The sequence below is a fragment of the Nuphar pumila genome, chromosome 8 (assembly GCF_984573655.1).
Source record: "Nuphar pumila chromosome 8, dmNupPumi1.hap1.1, whole genome shotgun sequence".
Classification (NCBI taxonomy): domain Eukaryota; kingdom Viridiplantae; phylum Streptophyta; class Magnoliopsida; order Nymphaeales; family Nymphaeaceae; genus Nuphar; species Nuphar pumila.
Genome location: NC_143256.1, coordinates 20,052,273 through 20,074,741, shown reverse-complemented (window position 1 = coordinate 20,074,741; position 22,469 = coordinate 20,052,273). Strand labels below are relative to the sequence as shown.

Below are 22,469 nucleotides of genomic sequence, written 5' to 3'. Positions count from 1 at the left end.
GGACGAAATTCTTTTAAGAGGGGTAGGATGTAAAACCCCATTTAAAAAAAAAAATCTGTTTGGACCCGGGCCGGGTCGGGTCCGGACCCGACCCGCGCTCCTTTTTATTTAGGGTTTTAAGTAACCCGAGCGTTCGGGCGCCAGAGCCCCCCCCCCCCTTTTCTTTCCCCTTCGCGTGCGGGCAAATTTGGGAAACCCACCAGGGGTTTCCCCTTCTGATTTTCCCCTGCGACTTTAAGAGAGAGGTTGGAGGGCGAGGGGAGTCACGCCTCCCTCTCGCAGCCCTCGCTCCCCCCCTCCGCGCCGGTCACCTCCCTCGCTGCGCCCTGTCGCCGACACCGGCCACCGCTCCCAGGTACGCCATCCTCCCTCTTCTCTTCTCCTCCCTCTTCTTTTCCTCACCCCCCCTCGCTGTCACCTCGCCGGGAGGCCGGCAGGCGGCGCACAGCCCTGCCGTGCCCTCCTGCCTCTCCGGTATTCACCGAAGGGCCGACAGGTGGCCTGCAAGGCCCCTGTCGTCCCTTCTTCCCTCTGGGGGTGCACCGGAGTGCCGGCAGGGGACCAATGGCCCCTGCGACACTCCCTCTCCTCGGTGGGTGATAGGGAACCGACTGGAGGTCGGTTGCCCTCCATGTCACCCCCGTCCCAAGCCCTCACTCTCTCTGGCAGGGGTTAGTCCCCCTGCCACCCCTCGATCATAGGTAGGCAGGGGCAGTGCCCCTGCCGCTTCATGGTTCCCGGCAGGCAGGGGCTAGCCCCGCTGCCTCTAAAGTTTTGGCGCGCAGAGGTAGTGCCCCTGCCGCCTTCCTGTTTCGGCTGGCAGGGGCAATGCCCCTGTCACCCTTTGTCTTGATCGGCTGGCAGGGGCAATGCCCCTGTCACTCTTTGTCTTGCTCGGCTGACAGGGGCAATGCCTCTGTCGCCCTTGATTTTTCTCGGCTAACAAGGGCTATGCCCATGTTGCCCTTAGTTTTGCTAGGCTAGCAGGGGCTCGTCCCCTGCCGCCTCTTGGCTTCTGGGAGGGCAGGGGATACTCCCCTGCTGCCCCTTGATTCTCGGCACGCAGGGGCTTATTCCCCTGTCACCCCCCCCCCCCCCCCCTGTCTCGAGCTTTCTCCCTCACTCTGTCGGCAGGGGCTAGCCCTGCCGTCTTTTGGCTGTCGGCAGGGGCTCAACCCCTGCCGCTTCTGGGTTGTCGGCAGGGGCTGCCCCCCCCTGCCGCATCGATGCTACCGGCAGGGGCTGGTTCCCTGCCGTCTCGTGCTGGCCCCCTGTCGCCTCGCTGTTTTCGACAGGGGCTCTGTCCCAGTCGCCCCACTGTTGTCGGCAGGCAGGGGTTCGCCCCCTGTCGCTTTCCTGATTTCAGCCAGTAGGGGCACACCCCTATTGCCTCTCTCTTTTCCTGTAGGCAGGTTTGTTTCTTTTACTTTCCGCATGATAATTAACGTAGCACTGTTGCAGACCTCGCATCGGACCCCTCGCTCTGGCTCCGCGGCCCGAGCCTCGTATCATCTACACGCGTAGACGCACGCAACTGCACGACATCCCGAGGTAGGGGAAAGTCGCACGAATAGTGTGTATGAACAAAATGAAATAAGACTTCTGAGATAGAATAATTATTTTGCATATTTGCGACTCTGAAGAAATATTTGTTGATCCATGTTTTACTCTTTGTGATTCTTTTATTTCATAATATAAATCCTCTAGGTAGACTCATTCTAGAAAGAATCAAGTAGTTTACTTGTCATGCCTGTTTACGTGTACGAGTGCTTAACTCATAATTGTCTATTATGCATGCTTATTCCTTTGAAACTGCATACTTGAGATAGACTTTGTGAAGAGATTCAAAACCACTGCAATTGCCATTATAACCGAACCTTAAGGCAGGTACAATATGAATTTTATGTAAGATCATGGAGGGTATTGAAGGGTGAAATCTATACTTTACCGAATTTAATAATATCGGCCTCCACAAGCCAATTGCTCAGAAAAGCAAAACATGTCATGTAGGAAACAAAAGAATCATAAACCATTATGTTGCCCTCTCATCGTAGTTGTACCTCTAGGAAGGTACGATCGTACTTTTGGACAAGTACGTCCCATGTGGGTTACGATGGTGGGATGATGAGGTTGTGGCAACCTCGATGAATGCTATTAGCAAAATGCTGAGATCACATAAAATGGTGACCATTTCGCCTTCACAGGCAAGATGCTCGAGTGGGTCTAATGGACCAGAGCATGTAGAATGGGACGGCGGTTAAGAAACCCCCGTCGTACCCATCCAATTTTCACGATTCATCAAGGGAGAGGATGGATGGTACAAAGACTCCGATGGACAGGTTGTTAACAACCACCCCACGAGCAAAAGACTCGGTTTTCCCCAGTCATCGGAGTTAGGGGAATTGGGATTACCATAAATTATCCTAGGTGGTAATTCCCAGGCACTTCTGCAAAAGTTGGATGCATCCATGGGCCACGAATGCCTTTGGGGATTTACTCTCTTGGTCACTGACCGTCCCCTTAGGAGCGGACTCAGTCAGCCATCCGGGTTAATGAAAACACCTGACATAATAAACCCCCGGATCGGTCTCGGTTGTTTCTATGTTTCGCGTATGTGCGTACTCGCAGGCCAGTTAATATCAGAACTTAAAGAATATATTCAGGAATAGATATAGATGACTGAGACTTACACTGCTTCTCTTTGCACTTATTACATTTGCTAGAATAGACTACAACTGCTTTAATTGCTTAAATATCATAACTGCTTATCTCATGAATGTCCTGTTTTATTTTCATTCTACTTATCTGTTCGTGCACCTACTAGTTTGTTATGAAACTGACCCATTTCATGGGCAGGTGAGGAGTAGGATTTCACTGGCGGCCGATGGCGTGGTGCAACGTGGATCAAGATTCATTTTCTTTCTGCTGGCGGCTTGGCTCTGGGACTTTTTGGAGTTTTTTTTTTATGATTTATTGAACTTTGGAATAAAAGGCTCATTTTGTAATAAACTGCAGATTTTAATCGATTGCTTTATTTCTTAAATTCCTTTAAGATGTTGTACATGTGAATGATGGTTTTTCAGATAACGTACCCAGGATTGTTGACTTGTGTTCCTTTCTAAATGTCTTCCGTTGTTGTTTTTAAATATTAAACTTTAAATCTTTGAAAGGTTTTTCGATAAGGTTTTCGAAATCACAAGTCGAAATTTTGGGGCGTTACAACTTGGTATCAAAGCCAGATCAGAAAGAAGTGAATCTTGACTATTGAGCATCCCATCGCGCTGTAAGTAAATCTTTGATATTTCATAGCATGTTTAGACTAAATTATATTCTTGTTTTATTCGTAGTACCGTTGGATATATGGATCCAGTTACTGGTTCTAATGGTATTCGCGGTAGGAGCACGCGTAGTGTACGTGGCCGTTCCGTAAGGGGGAGGGGCGGACGTGAGATGTTCGGAGCTGGTTACTGGGCTAACCGCCCTCCTCTACCCATTTTTACGGATGAGCAAGGCTTTGCACTACCGATCGCCTACCAGATACCCTTGGCAGCAGCGTGGGCAGAAGTGCATGCTCGAGAAGGTGGTTTCGCGCCTTCACACATTCAGGTGCACCATCAGACACCACAGGAGTCATCGGGAGATTTTGTTCCCCCTGAGTTAGCAGAGGAGTGTGGTTTCTGCGGAGAAACAGGCCACACCATGGATGCTTGCTTCCACAAGGCTGAGCATGACGACAAGATCGCAATTTCGACTGCCGGCGAGCAACCGCCACCTCCGGCAGACCCAGTGGGCGGTGTATCACCCACATATACACCTGCGACGGATTCTTCAGATTATAGTCTTGGCTCACCGGAATATACTCCGGCGACGCCTCTTTACGGGCAGGAGCCCTCCTACGATGAGCCACTTCCCTTCACCCCTAAGCGCAGATTCAGGCGCACAGGCAATAGAAGGGAATATCTTAGGAAGTATTCTAGTCGTCCCTAAGGGGAGGTAGCACGCACCCAGTTTTGTTGGAGTCTGTGAACTCATTTATAACTGCGGAATATAATTTTTGCTTATGTACCAGCACAGCTGGATTCTAAATATTTGACTCTCGGAATAAAGATTTATGTTCTTGCCTTTGTTTCTATACTTATGCCTACTGGTACGTCTTCAGTGTTTTTGACTTTAATCTTGGTTGCTTTTTAAGGATGGCGGGAAACTCAAGCCACAGCATGGCCGATGAGTTGCGTGAACAGAGGGGATTCATGATGGATACCCTCAACTCCTTAGCTGAGGCGATTCGTAACCAGGGTCGCCCCCATCAGGATCCAGGTTCCCTTGTTGGGAATGCACCAACCGCCACATATGAGAAATTTCTGAAGTTGGACCCTCCTACTTTCTCGGGCAAGGTTGATCCTGACTTGGCGGAGAGTTGGGTTAAAGAGGTGGAACGGGTGTTCCAAGTGTAACATCCCAAATATTTTAACCCAAAATTTAAGAGGATTTTTTTTTTTTACAGTAGAAACAAGAAATGATATGGGGTTAAGCATTTCGAGACATTACGGTGGAGAGAAAACCCAACACATTTATTTCCTTCCATTTATCAGGAATAATGACATCAGAGTTTTAAAAACATAAAATAAACTCAACTATCCCTGGAACAATAAATCCAAAAATCTCGATCCAATGCCTCATCCCGCAGCCGCTCATAAACCCTAGTCTTTACCTGAAAAATAGTAAATTGATTGGAATTAGACTACCACGTCTAAGTAGGAAAACTGTGACTCTTAATGCAGGTACATCATGAGTCTAGTATGTGATGTGGGTGTCAAGTGTAAATCTTTAGTATATATAATAGCACGTAAGCAACAATAATAATCAACAGTCATATACATGAGCAGGTAAACAAATAAGCAATAACAATAACTGAGCAGGTAAGGCATAGTATGCAACATTAATAAGCAAGTGAGGTAGGCGATGCAACAGCAATAACAATAACATGCATAACTTTCATGTAATAGTTCAATCACCTCGTATTGACCCATTTCAGGATTTCAGATCATTACAACATAAAACATGCTGAAAAATATGCAAATGTCTCTTTAATGACTTCATCACAGTGATACCTAACTGTTCTAATTGATGTTTATCTTTTCTTATCCCGCGGGTACACACGGGCCGAGGCAACCATCACAGAAGAGAACGTTCGGGGGTATATTATTCAAAGTTGTTTTATTAACCCGAACATTCTAACTGAGACTGAAATCCCAAGGGAGCGGTCAGTGACCGAGAGAACCTCCCAAAGGCCAAAACCAAAATAGGATGCATCCCTAACTTCTGCAGAAGTACATGGAGCTACCACCTAGGACACATTTGGTAGTCCGGGTCCCCCAACTCTGAGGACTGGGACCAACGAGTCGCTTTACGCTCGAAAACAAACACATGTCCCCAGAGTTTTGTACCACCTACCCTCTCCAAGGTAAGCCCGAATATGAGTGGGTTAATCTTTTCATTTAATTTATTTCCCGAAGTACAGGGCATTTCCCCAACTTCCTTCTACTACCATAGCAGTAGAATTCCCAACCTTAGTCATTTTACCAAGGATATATAACAGTCTCAATCCTTTGTCATATTGATTGCATAACCCACTCAACGTGCTTCGGTGCCTTTAACCCAGTCGGACAACAATATTATTTTCATTTTCGTGTGGATCCACATCATAACTTCGATGGTCTATGCAAGACCCTCAATCGCTGGCTGGACATTCATATATCCACAACAAACAGACCCATAGGTTCGATTATCAAATCATCATTCATCTTCATTATGATTCTTTAGTAGCAAATTGGCACAACACCCCCATGTATTAAAAAGGGTGGCATGTATTAAAAACTCTGCCAACAAGCAAAGACATTATTGGTGTCTTTTATTGAGCATGCAGTGAAATCTTAGAGATTTGGTAATACAACTAGATACTTTTCTCCACACATTCTCATTTGAACATTCCACAAGGTAATACAGCTTAGTTGGCATTTGATACTTCCAGTAGTATGTAGTGTTAGGCAATAGTACTTCAGAATAATATACAACTTAACGTGCATAAGAACCTTGGAGAATAAACATCTTAATGGGCATTTGAACCTCCTAGATGATATACACTTAATGGGCATTGGAACATTTTAAGAAATATGCCTTCAAACATACTAAATTATGCAGCTTAGTATATAAACTTGAATATCATTTTACTATGCAGCTAAATATGCATTTGAGCATTAGTTTAATATATGACTTCATGTACTAGTGAATAACAACCTAATATGCAGTTAAGTTTGCATTGAATATGAGCTTGATATGCAACTTTGTATGAAGTTGATCATACCCTTACTATGCAGTTACAGAAGCATTGAGCATCTACTAATATGCAGCTTCATATGGAATCGAACATCAACCTATAGGCATCTAATTAGGAATTTGCATATTAACTGAATATGCAGGTAAATGTCAACTTGCATTTTAACTTAATATAAATCCACCTAGATTCTCATTTACACATGTTTTTCTGGGATTTTTCCCGCAACAGATTTCGCATAACAGAAATTTCAAATACATGAGAATATTCCCTACGCACGCACACGGATCAGAAAGCCTCAACCAGGTATGTATATTTAGAGACATCAATTGTTTCACTCCATTTCAAATGAATTTAACGATCCCACAAAATAAGCATGGTGATTCCTAATCCCTACACATGTTGTTAGGAACCTATAGATTTCATTTATTAGAGATCACTGATATCACATACAGGGCTAATCAAACTAAATTTCAGAATTCATATGATGAGACAACAACATAGATTAACATTGATGACAAGAATGAACAACTTTATGTCCAGTCCCATTAGCGGAAACAGTGATAACGTTTGATTGCCAAGTAAATTTTTCATTGCTCGATAATCTAACTTATTTACATACTGTGAATCAAATTCAGTTACTTAGAGAAAACCAATACAGATGATTCAAATATAGATGTTCATAAAAACTAAGGAGCAATATGTTTGATTCTCATGAACGAATCAAGCCTGCGAAATTCACTACCTAATGATCTCATCGCATTTTAGAAAAGATGATATAGTCGAGTAAACAAAAGGGACTGAATCAACATCTAGCAGAACGACCCCATAAAACTTTTCTTTCGTTTAACCGAAACAAACCCTATCGAAAATACAGGCACGTAGCTGGCTTTACCAGAAGAAACCAAACACCTATCGTTGTGGTTTCACATGCCGAAATTGCAGACCAATTCAAATAGGCCTACAGACGCATGCTATTGGTTTTCAAATGCAGAAATGAAAAGTTACATTCAGACACATTGATGTGAAGATCATATATCAAGTTGCTGGTCACAAAGGAGAAGAATGCAAACACAGAATACTGTGTATTAAATGCGGGAAGTACAGTTCCTAGTAGCATGTAATAGATGTAACATCACATATCAAGGTTAGATATGTTCAACCTATCGTATCCATTCTGTGAAATCACTAGCAATCGTATATATATAATTATAAGGACATACAGTATCAATTTATAATCCTAATAAGCACTTTGATTTCCCATCCTAATTCCTACTCTTCAAAACATATGAATCACATTTTTAATAAAGAACGGCTGAGGGTAACGGTTCAATAATTGATGTCACTTGAGAGGGTTAATCAGCCAAAATTTTCAGTACCAAAACCAAAATTAGACTAACACCAGCCCATAACGTCCAAGCAAAAGATGCAGATCAGATGTCATAATATCAAATATAAAGCCCGAGCATGCAGTTCCAGAGCTACAGTATATATATACCTTACAAAATTTAAAGCATGCATTCATGATCTTAACAAATTCCAGAAAATATACATAACCCCCACATCTAGAACATGTTCTCCAATGCCCCTAACGCAGGCCAGACCTTTCACATCAATATTTCACATGCAAAATCTAAAGCAAAATAGGCAGACCCACACATCTGCCGCCTGATTTCCAGCCGATCAGTGATACCCAATATATTGACCGATTAGTTTCACAGAAATCGCATTCTTTTTGCATCTACACAAAAAGCCCCCCCTTCTTTTTTTCGTTTTGAGATTTCTTTGACTCTCACACACACCAGCACACTCAATACCCAAAAAGAAATACACAGAACCCTACCTGTTCCGGCGCTTAGAGGTTGCAGTCACAGGTGGAGGGTCGCCGGCGACATTGGTGGCTACCGATGGTCGGGGTTGTCGACAGGGATGGGAGCGAGCGAGAGACAAAAAGTTTTGCCGGCGTGGGGGTCTCCTCTGACAAGCCGAGGAAGTCGAGGGAGTATGTGAGGGAAGGAGGAACAGCAGCAGCCTTTTCCGGCGGCTGGTGGCCGGAAACGAAACGTGAGAGAGTTGAGGAAGACCGAGAGTGGGAGGGTTCGGCTAAATGGGAGAGGAAGAGTGCGGGAGGTAGAGAGGAGCGAGAGAGGGATGGAAGAGGAGTCGATGATCCCTCTTTAGTAGGAGGGTGGCCTCCCGAAAATGGAGGAGGCCGGTACTCTCGCCCCCGGCGGCTGCTCTCCGGCCCACCCCCTCCCCAAGCGATATCAGTTAGGGTTCACACTGAACGTTCAACTTTCTTTTTTTCTTTTTGTTTTATCGGTCAACCCATATCGGGTTGCCCTTTTTTTTTCATTATGCAGGGTGCGGGCCGGGGTCCAAATCCGAGACCCGGGATCCAACCTCGTGTTGGATCCGTGTCCCTCAAGCGATGTGGATCCGTGACAACTTTACGAAGTGGATCCGAAGGTCGGATCCAAATAGATCCAACTATGGATCCACGCGATATGTTTATTTATATATATATACATATATATATACTATTATACATATATATATGGTTCCTTTATGGATCCTTATTCGACTTATCCGGATCCGTTCGTGGATCTGGATCTCTTTCTTAGGCGGTAAAGTTTTACATTCTTAATACATTTGGTTTATTCTTCAATACGATCTTGTGGGTCTTTCATAGTTTAATATAGATCCATTTACGTTATCCAAAAATTAACATAAATTAATATGGATCCAAGATCCATTGTGCTTCGTCAGTCCTTTTAATAAATTTGGATCCAAAAATCTGAAGTTTTGATCATACTCTGATTTAGAACTACGGATCCAAATGAATTATTACGGATCCAGCTAAATGTACATTGATCTTTATGATTTCAATTCAAGGATCCAGATTAATATTTGAAATTCTGATATCGAAGATCCAAATGCATTATTGTGGATCCGAACATCGCCTCAATTCTCACTAAAGTGTTATAGGAATTGTCTCATAAAAATCCGATTTACTTCAAGGATCCAAATAGGTTATCTAAGATCCAATTACGAATAAATAATTAAAACCTTAAAATATTCGTGTATTATCTTAATGACTTACAATCTACATTTATTTATCTGATAAAGATCATGGGCATTACACCAAGTGTTGTCCGTTCCTGATGATAAGAAGACAATGTTCGGGTCCTTTCGTTTGAAGGACGATGCTCGCGACTGGTGGGACACTACGCGGGAGGTGCAGTTTCCGGGTGCTGAGGTGATTCCGTGGGAGGCTTTCCGAAGGGTTTTTCTCGGAAACTATTTCTCTCCTCATGCGAGGGAAAAGAAGGTGGAATTTCTGGAGTTGTGCCAAGGCAGCTTAAATTTGAACGAATATATCGCCAAATTTCAACGGTTGGAGCGCTATTGTCCTCACCTATTCGAGGATGATCATGAGCGGGCCGGGAAGTTTATTCGCGGACTGAAGGAAGGACTCAGGCATAGGGTTCTCACCAGCATGCCCGCGACTTTTTCGGCGGCAGTAGCAGCAGCCACCCTACTGAACGAGGATTGGGAGCATTCAAAAAGTGTGCAAGCCAAGAAGTCAACCGCGTCAGGTGGCGAGCAGAAGAAGACATTTTCCGGCGGCCCAGGGCAACGACCACCTTTTCCAGTGAAGACTGAAGCAGGGAAGAAACAGTTTCCTCCAGCAAAACGCCAACGACAACAGGGCCCTCCACCACCCAGGCAACCGTCGAGTGATAACTGCCCCAGGTGCAAGAGGCCTCATGTGGGACAATCTTGTCCGCGGGACACTGGCGGATGCCTGTACTGTGGCAAGATGGGCCATTTCATACGCGACTGCCGGAAGAAAGCAGCAGATGACCTCAAGCGAACCGGCAACGTATCTCAGCCTCCTCGACCACCTCATCAGCAACAACAGCGAACACAACCAAATAGTGGCAGAGAGCCGGGTCGAGTTTATGCAGCCTCGGTCGATCAATTGACCAAAGGAGATCTCGTTCAAGGTACCATTCTTGTTGCTGATCAAGCAGCTTTTGCACTCTTTGATTGTGGTGTCACACATTCGTTTGTTTCAGAAAAATTCGTAAAACAATTGCATATAACGGTAAAAACGCTTGATAATGCATTAGACGTGTATAACCCCGTTGGGAAGAACACGGTTTGCACCACTTTCATACCTGAATTGGACGTAGTTGTGGTAGAGCGGCACTTGCCTGCTTGTGCTATCCTGCTGGAGATGACTGAATTTGACGTCATCCTAGGCATGGATTGGTTGCACAAGTATCATGCCAAGATCTTTTGCCGTGATGGCAAGATCGTTTTATCACCTCCAGGCTCTTCGAGAGTAGAATTCAGAATTCCCAGACCTGTTCGAGCAAGCCGGATGATCTCGGCGCTTAAGGCGCAGAACTTTTTGCGGAAGGGATGCACTGCCTTTTTGGTTAGTGTTATCCAGTCAGATCCAATGCCTATTCCCATCGGTGAGCTGGATGTTGTTCGCGATTATCCCGACGTTTTTCCTAAAGAGCTGTCGGGACCTCCCCCGTCTCGTGAGGTGGAATTCAATATTGAATTGCTACCAGGTACGACACCAATCTCCAAAGCACCCTACAGGATGGCGCCAGCTGAGCTTGAGGAGCTGAAGAAGCAGTTGCAGGAGTTGTTGGATCAGGGATTCATTCGCCCCAGCGTTTCTCCTTGGGGAGCTCCTGTGCTCTTCGTGAAGAGGAAGGACGGGACCTTGCGGTTGTGTATCGACTATCGAATGCTCAACTAGGCCACAATAAAAAACAAGTACCCATTGCCGCGTATCGAAGACTTGTTCGATCAGTTGCAGAAGGCCAAGGTTTTCTCGAAAATCGATCTTAGGTCTGGATATCATCAGCTCAGAATTAGGAATGAGGATATTCCTAAGACGGCCTTTCGGACGAGATACGGACATTACGAGTTCACAGTCATGTCGTTCGGACTGACCAATGCCCCCGCAGCTTTCATGGACTTGATGAATAGGGTGTTCAAGCCATTTCTGAACACCTTCGTGATCGTGTTCATCGACGACATCTTGGTGTACTCAGAAAGTCGAGAGCAACATCGAGAGCACCTAACCGTTGTGTTAGAAACCTTGCAAAAGGAACAGTTGTATGCCAAGTTCTCTAAATGTGAATTCTGGCTCGAGGAAGTCATGTTTCTGGGACACGTTATTTCTAAAGGAGTGTCTGTGGACCCTGCAAAGGTGGAGGCTGTACTTGGTTGGCAGCAACCAAAGAACGCGCGTGATATCAGGAGTTTCCTTGGACTAGCGGGTTACTACAGAAGATTCATTCAGGATTTTTCTAAAATTGCGTTACCCCCTGACAAAGTTACTGAAGAAAGAGACTAAATTCTTATGGGACGAGAAGTGCGAGGCGAGTTTTCAATTATTGAAGGAGCGACTTACCAGTGCTCCTATTTTGACCTTACCTTCGGGTAAAGGCGGATTTGTGATTTATACCGATGCCTCTGGGTCAGGCCTAGGGGCTGTGCTGATGCAGAATGGGAAGGTGATCGCTTACGCTTCTCGGCAACTTAAAATTCACGAGAAGAACTACCCAACTCACGATTTAGAGTTAGCTGCGGTGGTGTTCGCACTGAAGATATGGCGACATTACTTGCATGGGGAGCAGTTTGAAGCATTCACCGATCATAAGAGCCTTAAGTACCTATTTTCACAGAAGGAATTGAATATGAGACAACGGCGTTGGCTTGAATTCCTCAAGGATTACGACTTCACCCTCTCCTACCACCCAGGAAAGGCGAACGTCGTGGCTGACGCCCTCAGCCGCAAAGCACCGGAAGTTTCGATTAATGCTTTATTTGCTGGATGGAGGTTGGTCGAAGACCTAGCCTCATGGGAACCTTTCGCAATCACTCAAGGTTCAATCGGTTTATCCCACCTTGTTGCTCAACCTGAGCTACTAGCGAGAATCATCAATGGGCAGAAGACTGATGCGCGCTACGAGAAGTTGAAGGCTCAAGCGGTATTGGTAGATACACCTTTTCGTCTGAAGGAGGATGGAAGTATATGGTTGAGGGAGCGCCTTTGGGTTCCTGATAACCCGGTTCTTCGAGATGAAGTTCTTGCGGAAGCCCACAAGTCTAGGTACACAATTCACCCGGGTAGCACGAAGATGTTCAAGGACCTGCAACGCAGTTATTGGTGGAACGGTATGAAGCGAGACGTGGCTGAGTATGTCTCGAAGTGTTTAACGTGTCAGCAAATCAAGATCGAGCACCAGAGACCCGGTGGGGTCATGCAGCAGATAGAGATCCCTCTATGGAAGTGGGAAGATGTTACCATGGACTTTATAGTCGGTCTTCCGAGGACGCGGAGAAAGCATGACGCGATTTGGGTGATCGTCGATAGACTCACCAAGTCGGCTCACTTTCTACCTATCCGTCTCAACCAATCGTTAGATAGTCTCGCTGATCTCTATGTTAGAGAGATTGTGAGATTGCACGGTGTTCCAGTCTCGATTATCTCCGATCGTGATCCTAGATTCACTTCAAGGTTTTGGGGACAACTTCAGTTGGCGTTGGGCACAAAGTTAAAGTTTAGTACTGCGTTTCACCCTCAGACGGACGAGCAGTCGGAGCGTACGATTCAAACCTTGGAAGACATGCTTTGAGCCTGTATGATGGACTGGAAGGGAGAGTGGGATTCCCACATCAGTTTGGCGAAGTTCGCGTATAACAACAGCTATCATGCGAGCATCGGGATGGCCCCATACGAAGCTTTGTATGGGAGGCCATGTCGATCACCTGTTTACTGGGACGAGGTTGGCGAGCGAAAATTGGAGGCACCTATAGTCTTGCAACACTATACTTAACAAGTGCTGATGATTCGAGAACGACTCCGTACCGCTCAGAGTCGGCAGAAAAGCTATGCAGATAGACGCCGACGAGAGCTTGTCTTCGATATTGGCGAGATGGTTTTTGTTAAGGTATCTCCGACGAAAAGCATATTTCGGTTCGGGAAAAAGGGAAAGCTAAGTCCTAGATACGTCGGACCGTTCGAAATCCTGGAGCGGATTGGAGAAGCAGCTTATCGCGTGGCGTTACCTCCGCAGTATGCTCAGATCCATAATGTTTTTCACGTATCCATGTTGAGGAAGTATGTTCACGATCCATCGCATATCATTCATTATGATGATGTGGACATTAGAAGGGACTTGACATTCGAAGAAAGACCAGTGGAGATCGTCGACCGTCGTGACCAAGTGCTTAGATCAAAGACCATTTCCTTTGTAAAGGTTCGGTGGCAACATCATGGAATTGACGAATGTACTTGGGAACCTGAGAATGATATTAGGGAAAAATATCCTGACCTGTATTTTGATTCTTCAAGGTAATAGATATTTCGCGGACGAAATTCTTTTAAGAGGGGTAGGATGTAAAACCCCATTTAAAAAAAAAAATCTGTTTGGACCCGGGCCGGGTCGGGTCCGGACCCGACCCGGGCTCCTTTTTATTTAGGGTTTTAAGTAACCCGAGCGTTCGGGCGCCAGAGCCCCCCCCCCCCCTTTTCTTTCCCCTTCGCGTGCGGGCAAATTTGGGAAACCCACCAGGGGTTTCCCCTTCTGATTTTCCCCTGCGACTTTAAGAGAGAGGTTGGAGGGCGAGGGGAGTCACGCCTCCCTCTCGCAGCCCTCGCTCCCCCCCTCCGCGCCGGTCACCTCCCTCGCTGCGCCCTGTCGCCGACACCGGCCACCGCTCCCAGGTACGCCATCCTCCCTCTTCTCTTCTCCTCCCTCTTCTTTTCCTCACCCCCCCTCGCTGTCACCTCGCCGGGAGGCCGGCAGGCGGCGCACAGCCCTGCCGTGCCCTCCTGCCTCTCCGGTATTCACCGAAGGGCCGACAGGTGGCCTGCAAGGCCCCTGTCGTCCCTTCTTCCCTCTGGGGGTGCACCGGAGTGCCGGCAGGGGACCAATGGCCGCTGCGACACTCCCTCTCCTCGGTGGGTGATAGGGAACCGACTGGAGGTCGGTTGCCCTCCATGTCACCCCCGTCCCAAGCCCTCACTCTCTCTGGCAGGGGTTAGTCCCCCTGCCACCCCTCGATCATAGGTAGGCAGGGGCAGTGCCCCTGCCGCTTCATGGTTCCCGGCAGGCAGGGGCTAGCCCCGCTGCCTCTAAAGTTTTGGCGCGCAGAGGTAGTGCCCCTGCCGCCTTCCTGTTTCGGCTGGCAGGGGCAATGCCCCTGTCACCCTTTGTCTTGATCGGCTGGCAGGGGCAATGCCCCTGTCACTCTTTGTCTTGCTCGGCTGACAGGGGCAATGCCTCTGTCGCCCTTGATTTTTCTCGGCTAACAAGGGCTATGCCCATGTTGCCCTTAGTTTTGCTAGGCTAGCAGGGGCTCGTCCCCTGCCGCCTCTTGGCTTCTGGGAGGGCAGGGGATACTCCCCTGCTGCCCCTTGATTCTCGGCACGCAGGGGCTTATTCCCCTGTCACCCCCCCCCCCCCCCTGTCTCGAGCTTTCTCCCTCACTCTGTCGGCAGGGGCTAGCCCTGCCGTCTTTTGGCTGTCGGCAGGGGCTCAACCCCTGCCGCTTCTGGGTTGTCGGCAGGGGCTGCCCCCCCCTGCCGCATCGATGCTACCGGCAGGGGCTGGTTCCCTGCCGTCTCGTGCTGGCCCCCTGTCGCCTCGCTGTTTTCGACAGGGGCTCTGTCCCAGTCGCCCCACTGTTGTCGGCAGGCAGGGGTTCGCCCCCTGTCGCTTTCCTGATTTCAGCCAGTAGGGGCACACCCCTATTGCCTCTCTCTTTTCCTGTAGGCAGGTTTGTTTCTTTTACTTTCCGCATGATAATTAACGTAGCACTGTTGCAGACCTCGCATCGGACCCCTCGCTCTGGCTCCGCGGCCCGAGCCTCGTATCATCTACACGCGTAGACGCACGCAACTGCACGACATCCCGAGGTAAGGGAAAGTCGCACGAATAGTGTGTATGAACAAAATGAAATAAGACTTCTGAGATAGAATAATTATTTTGCATATTTGCGACTCTGAAGAAATATTTGTTGATCCATGTTTTACTCTTTGTGATTCTTTTATTTCATAATATAAATCCTCTAGGTAGACTCATTCTAGAAAGAATCAAGTAGTTTACTTGTCATGCCTGTTTACGTGTACGAGTGCTTAACTCATAATTGTCTATTATGCATGCTTATTCCTTTGAAACTGCATACTTGAGATAGACTTTGTGAAGAGATTCAAAACCACTGCAATTGCCATTATAACCGAACCTTAAGGCAGGTACAATATGAATTTTATGTAAGATCATGGAGGGTATTGAAGGGTGAAATCTATACTTTACCGAATTTAATAATATCGGCCTCCACAAGCCAATTGCTCAGAAAAGCAAAACATGTCATGTAGGAAACAAAAGAATCATAAACCATTATGTTGCCCTCTCATCGTAGTTGTACCTCTAGGAAGGTACGATCGTACTTTTGGACAAGTACGTCCCATGTGGGTTACGATGGTGGGATGATGAGGTTGTGGCAACCTCGATGAATGCTATTAGCAAAATGCTGAGATCACATAAAATGGTGACCATTTCGCCTTCACAGGCAAGATGCTCGAGTGGGTCTAATGGACCAGAGCATGTAGAATGGGACGGCGGTTAAGAAACCCCCGTCGTACCCATCCAATCTTCACGATTCATCAAGGGAGAGGATGGATGGTACAAAGACTCCGATGGACAGGTTGTTAACAACCACCCCACGAGCAAAAGACTCGGTTTTCCCCAGTCATCGGAGTTAGGGGAATTGGGATTACCATAAATTATCCTAGGTGGTAATTCCCAGGCACTTCTGCAAAAGTTGGATGCATCCATGGGCCACGAATGCCTTTGGGGATTTACTCTCTTGGTCACTGACCGTCCCCTTAGGAGCGGACTCAGTCAGCCATCCGGGTTAATGAAAACACCTGACATAATAAACCCCCGGATCGGTCTCGGCTGTTTCTACCTTTCGCGTCTGTGCGTACCCGCAGGCCAGTTAATATCAGAACTTAAAGAATATATTCAGGAATAGATATAGATGACTGAGACTTACACTGCTTCTCTTTGCACTTATTACATTTGCTAGAATAGACTACAACTGCTTTAATTGCTTAAATATCATAACTGCTTATCTCATGAATGTCCTGTTTTATTTTCATTCTACTTATCTGTTCGTGCACCTACTAGTTTGTTATGAAACTGACTCATTTCATGGGCAGGTGAGGAGTAGGATTTCACTGGCGGCCGATGGCGTGGTGCAACGTGGATCAAGATTCATTTTCTTTCTGCTGGCGGCTTGGCTCTGGGACTTTTTGGAGTTTTTTTTTTATGATTTATTGAACTTTGGAATAAAAGGCTCATTTTGTAATAAACTGCAGATTTTAATCGATTGCCTTATTTCTTAAATTCCTTTAAGATGTTGTACATGTGAATGATGGTTTTTCAGATAACGTACCCAGGATTGTTGACTTGTGTTCCTTTCTAAATGTCTTCCGCTGTTGTTTTTAAATATTAAACTTTAAATCTTTGAAAGGTTTTTCGATAAGGTTTTCGAAATCACAAGTCGAAATTTTGGGGCGTTACAGCTTGTCTATGAGAAACTAAACAATTCCAACTTTTTAAACTGGAAGAGACAAATCATCTCATTCATAAGGAGTCAGGATATTTCTGGACATCTGGATGGATCTGTTCTTGTTCCTTCAGAGTTCATCTCACAAGAAGGCAAGAATGGGGAGGGTGACAATTCAATTACCTTTGTTAGAAATCCAGAGTATGTCCCCTGGATGAAGCGAGATTAGGCTTTGGTTGCCTACATCACTTCCACTCTGTCACAGGAGGTGCTTGTGGCAATCCTAGATGACTGCTCAGCTATGCTTGTTCAAACTTTTTCTCAAGTTTCTCAGGCTAGAATTTTATTTTTAAAGAAAGAGTTTCAAATGTTGAGAAAGGACTCCATGACAGTCATGGAGTACCTAAACAAAATGAAAACTATCACGGATCAGTTGGCCATCGTGGGTTTCGCCGTCAGTGACAAAAATATGGTGCAACAGACTTTGAGCGGGTTGGGACCCGATTATCACATAATGGTTACCTCTGTGATGTGTTTGCCAGACTTACCTACATTTGAAGATCTTCGTGTTAAGATCTTACAGTGTGAGATGACCTTGAAGGGATTCTCTGAAGGTTCTCACAATCCCATTGGAGCACATAATGTTCTTGTTACAGGAGTTACTTATGGCCGAGGACGTGGCAGGTATGAATCTCGGGAAAAAGGAGGTCAAGAGAAGAATGGACAAGGAGCCCGTGGAATATTACCTACTCCCAGTATGCCTCCTAATCTGCAAAGGCAACGGACAATACCTACCTGCTTTCTCTGTAACAAAAAAGGGCACATCAAAGCAAATTGCTGGTATAATCCACATAATAAGGGGAAACAATTGGAGGCAAGAAAGAAAACAGATACATTAAAGAATACTGGAGAAGTCAAAGAGTTGTTGTCTGCCTTAGCTGAATTGAACATCAAACAGAATGATCAAGGTACTTGGTATGTTGATTGTGGTGCAGCCACTCATGTCACTGGTGATGCTGGTAAGCTCTTAGATCTTGTTCCTTATGTTGGTAGAAATAGTATTGTCACTGGAGATGGGTCTCATCATCATATTTCACACATTGAAAATTTTGTAATTCCTATGCCCAATTCTTCTCTTGCTCTTTCAAATGTCATTTATGCTCCTAATATCAAGAAGAATATTGTTTCAGTTTCTAAACTTATCGATGACATCAATGCCTCAGTTGAGTTTACTCCTTTTTTTGTTCATGTTAAGGACCTTCACACGAGGGAAACGTTCGCTGAAAGAAAACGGCAAGAGAATATGTACGTGTTCCAAGAGAATCCTTCCTCTCGTGTTCAGCCCGTTGATTCCATCTTGAAGCTCACATCATCATCTTCAGCTCCTCCTGAGAGTCTCAATATTTCTGAATGTATTGAGTTGAATCTTTGGCATGGTCGTCTGGGTCATTGTAGTAGTTGTTTTATTGATAAGCTTGTTTCAAGCAGTCTTATTCCTAAGTCAAGTCTGAATTTAAGTGTCGATAATAAAAAGTGTTCTAGTTGTCTTTAGTGTAAGAGTCATGTTCTTCCTTTTCATTCCATTAATAAAAGAGCTTCAAAACCATTTGAAATTATATGTTCTGATGTTTGGGGTCTGGCTCCAGTTACTTCCATGTCTGGCACTATATATTATCTCATTTTTGTCGATAGCTATTCTCGATATACATGGATCTTCTTTATGAAAAATAAATTTGAAACCTTCAAATTGTTTTATAATTTTCACTCTTTTGTTCAAAATAAATTCTCTGAGAATATTACTTGTTTCCAATGTGATGGAGGGGGTGAGTTCTCTTCAAATGACTTTACTAATTTCTTCCAGACAAATGGAATAAGTATGCAGGTGTCTTGCCCTCATACACCTCAACAGAATAGAATTATTGAACGCAAGCATCGCCATATTGTCGAAAGTGCAATGAGCATGATGGATGATAGCAATCTTCCAATTACCTTCTGGGCAAAGGCTTTTCATACGGCAGTCTATCTCATAAATCAATTACCCATGAATATCTTGGAAAACAAATCACCCAATTTCTCTCTGAATGGTGTGCACCCAAATTATCATGATCTGTGTGTGTTTGGGTGCGTATGTTATGTTCATATTAACAGTTCAATGCGAAACAAGTTTCAAGATAAAGCCTTACAGTGCATATTTGTGGGATATGCTAATGATTACAAAGGATACAGATGCTATGATCTCGTGAGCAAGCGCATCAAGATATCTAGAAATGTTGTGTTTAATGAATCAAATTTTGGTCATAATGTTGACACTCCTGAAATTGAAATTTAACATCCTTGGTTGAACTCAGATCTCTTTTCTAGTATTGATGGTGTTTGTTCTTCAGACTGTAATCAAAGAGATGAGGGAAATGTGTCCACTGCAATGCAAAGAATTCAGGAAAATATGATCTCTGAACCGTCATTGGTCCCCGACAGGTATAAAGGCATTGTTTACTCTCGACGTGAGAAGGAGACATTTCCCAGCTCTAATAAAGAATTGAATTCTCCTTCTGTTTCCATTCAATTTCCTGTTCACAGAAGGTCTACCCGGTCTCGACACCCTATTGATAGGTGGGTTAGTTATGAGAACTTCACAATGGATTTTCAACTCTTCTTAACCTCTTTTAGCAAGGAAGATCAACCCACCACGTTTTATCAAGCAATAAATTCTAAAAGATAGATTGAAGCTATGAATGAAGAAATGTAGGTTCTTCATGAGTGTGGCACTTGGGATATTGTTCCCAGACCACACAATCGAAATGTGGTTGGTTCAAAGTGGGTATATAAGATAAAGTACAAGCTGGATGGTACTATCGAACGATACAAAGCTAGACTGGTTGCCAAAGGCTTCACACAGGAGCAAGGACTAGACTATGATGAGACCTTCAGTCCAGTCGTGAAAATGGCCACTATCTGCATTATACTATCATTGGTTGTTGAACACCAGCGGACTCTCAGTCAACTGGATGTAAAAAATGCATTTCTCCATGGAACTCTGAAAGAGGAAGTATACATGGAACAACCCACTGGGTTTGCCGAAGAGAATTCCAAAGAATACATGTGTAGGTTAAAGAGAGCTATATATGGTCTGAAGCAGGCATCTCGATCTTGGTTTGACAGTTTCTCTCTTGAATTAGAAAAATATGATTTTAGTCGATCTCTTCTTGACCATTCTCTTTTCATATTCAAATGCAAAGATATAGTTACCCTGTTATTGATATATGTTGATGACATTATCATCACAGGTAACTCTGATGAACATATTGAACAGGTCAAAGAAACTTTGAATCATAGATTTAAGATGAAAGATCTTGGTAAACTGCGATACTTCCTTGGAGTAGAAGTTGACAGGACTCCTGAAGGCATGACACTTACTCAACACAAGTATATTGTTGATGTTCTTAGCAAAGCAGGTATGACAGATTGCAAGCCTCTAAGCACACCCAATGTACTTCATCAGAAACTCAGCTCCCAAGATGGAGATTTGTATGAGGACCCTACAGGATATCGCAGAGTAGTAGGAATGCTTCAATATCTTACCTTCACTCGGCCTGACATTGTCTATTCGGTCAATCAGGTATCTCAGTTCATGCATGAACCACATATTGGACATATGGAAGTTATTAAACGCATTCTTCGATATTTAAAGAGAACTATTGGAGATGGTCTCCTGTACAGAAAGAGTATGCATGGCCATCACATGCATGAACTTCTTACACTGATGCAGATTAGGCAAGAGATCCAGATGAGCGTAGATCAGTCTCAAGATATTGTGTTTTCATTGGCCTAAATCTTGTCGCCTAGAGTAGTAGGAAACAAAAGGCCATAGCCAGGTCCAGCACAGAAGCAGAATGTAGATCAATGGCAGCTGCAACAGCCAAAGTAACATGGATCCGATATCTGTTGGCAGAAGTAGGAGGATCAATTTCTAAAAGCATTCTCTTGTGTGACAATCAAAGTGCTATCAACCTGTCATTTAATCCTATCTACCACAGTCGTGCCAAGCATATTGAAATTGATCAACATTTTGTAAGGCAGAAGGTCAAAGAGAAGAAAATCGAACCAGAATACGTTTGAACTGCTGATCAAGTTGTTGACTTGTTTACAAAGGACTTGTCAAAGACAGATTTTGGATGTTAAAAGGCAAGTTGTTCATGATTCAAAACCATGTACAACTTGAGGGAGGGTGAAAAGATGGGTCTGGATCTCAGAACCCGGACTCAATCCCTTTGTATTTTAGTGTTTTATTTAACACATGCTCATTAATGGCATTAATGGCATGTTGTAATTTCCATCCCTTATGTAAAGGGTATTTTTGTACCCTAATCAAACTGTATGTGTATATATCTAATGAAGAGAAAACGCAGACCCTGTTCTTTGGGTTTCTGTGGCCACCGACTTTTCTCTCCCCCTCTACTCCTCTTCCTCTTGTGACTAACAGTGGATTACCATTTCTAACACATCCACCTAGGTATTCAGAAGGAGACCCAAACTGAGACTAAGAAAGTCTATTTACGGTCTTAAGCAGGCTTCTCGAGCATGGTTTGACACTTTTAGTATTGTTGTGAAAACTCTTGGATTTGAAAGAAGTCATTGTGACTATTCTTTATTCATGCAAAAGATATAGTCAGGCATCACTATTATTTTGGTTTATGTCAATAACATCATCATTACGGGAAACAACATTGAAAGAGTTAATGACATAAAGTCACTATTGCATAAGGCTTTTCATATGGACTTGGGACCTCTCTGATTCTTTCTTGGAGTGCAGGTGGACCAGCAGTCCGATTGTCTTATTCTTTCCTAGCAAAAGTATGATCGTAATATTTTACAGTGCAATGGGATGTTACAATGTAAGCCCATGGATACTCCGATGGCTGCTCACATACGTTTGAGTGCAAAGACAGCAGATGATAACTATTTGAAAGACCTCAAAAAATAGTGGAGCATAGTTGCATACTCGAATGTTGATTGAGCTCATGACCCAACTACAAGGAGATCTGCTACAGGTTATGGTGTTTATTTAGGATCTCATCTTGTCACCCGGGCAAGTAGAAAGCAGAAAATTGTTGCTCGATCCCGCACTGAGGCAGAGTATAAGGCCATGGCAGTTGTGACTGCTGAAGTCACTTGAATCAAACACATTTTATGCAGCTTACATCAGTCTATCTTCAGCTCCCTAGTCTATTGTGACAACTGGAGTGTAGTTTCTATTTCTACTAATTCAGTTCAGCATGGAAAAATGAAACACATGGAGAAGACAATCATTTCGTCAGAGAAAAAGTTAAATCCAAGGAGATTAATCCTATGTTTATTCACGGAGAAGACCAAATGGTAGATTTGTTCACCAAGGCACTTCCATTAAATTGGTACTGGGATTTAAAATCCAACTGTCTATGGTTTTACACCATGTTCAGTTTGAGGGGGCGTGTTAAGAATATGTTGGTTGGATCGAATCTAGATCCATAAGATTGTGATATAATAT

The 22,469-nt window shown here is 44.6% G+C and overlaps 1 protein-coding gene across 2 annotated transcripts in view; it reads right to left on the bottom strand.

Annotated features, from left to right (window-relative positions):
• LOC149829732 (uncharacterized) overlaps positions 1-22,469 on the bottom strand; it is a 141,595-nt gene that overhangs the window by 47,976 nt on the left and 71,150 nt on the right. The window lies entirely within an intron of this gene.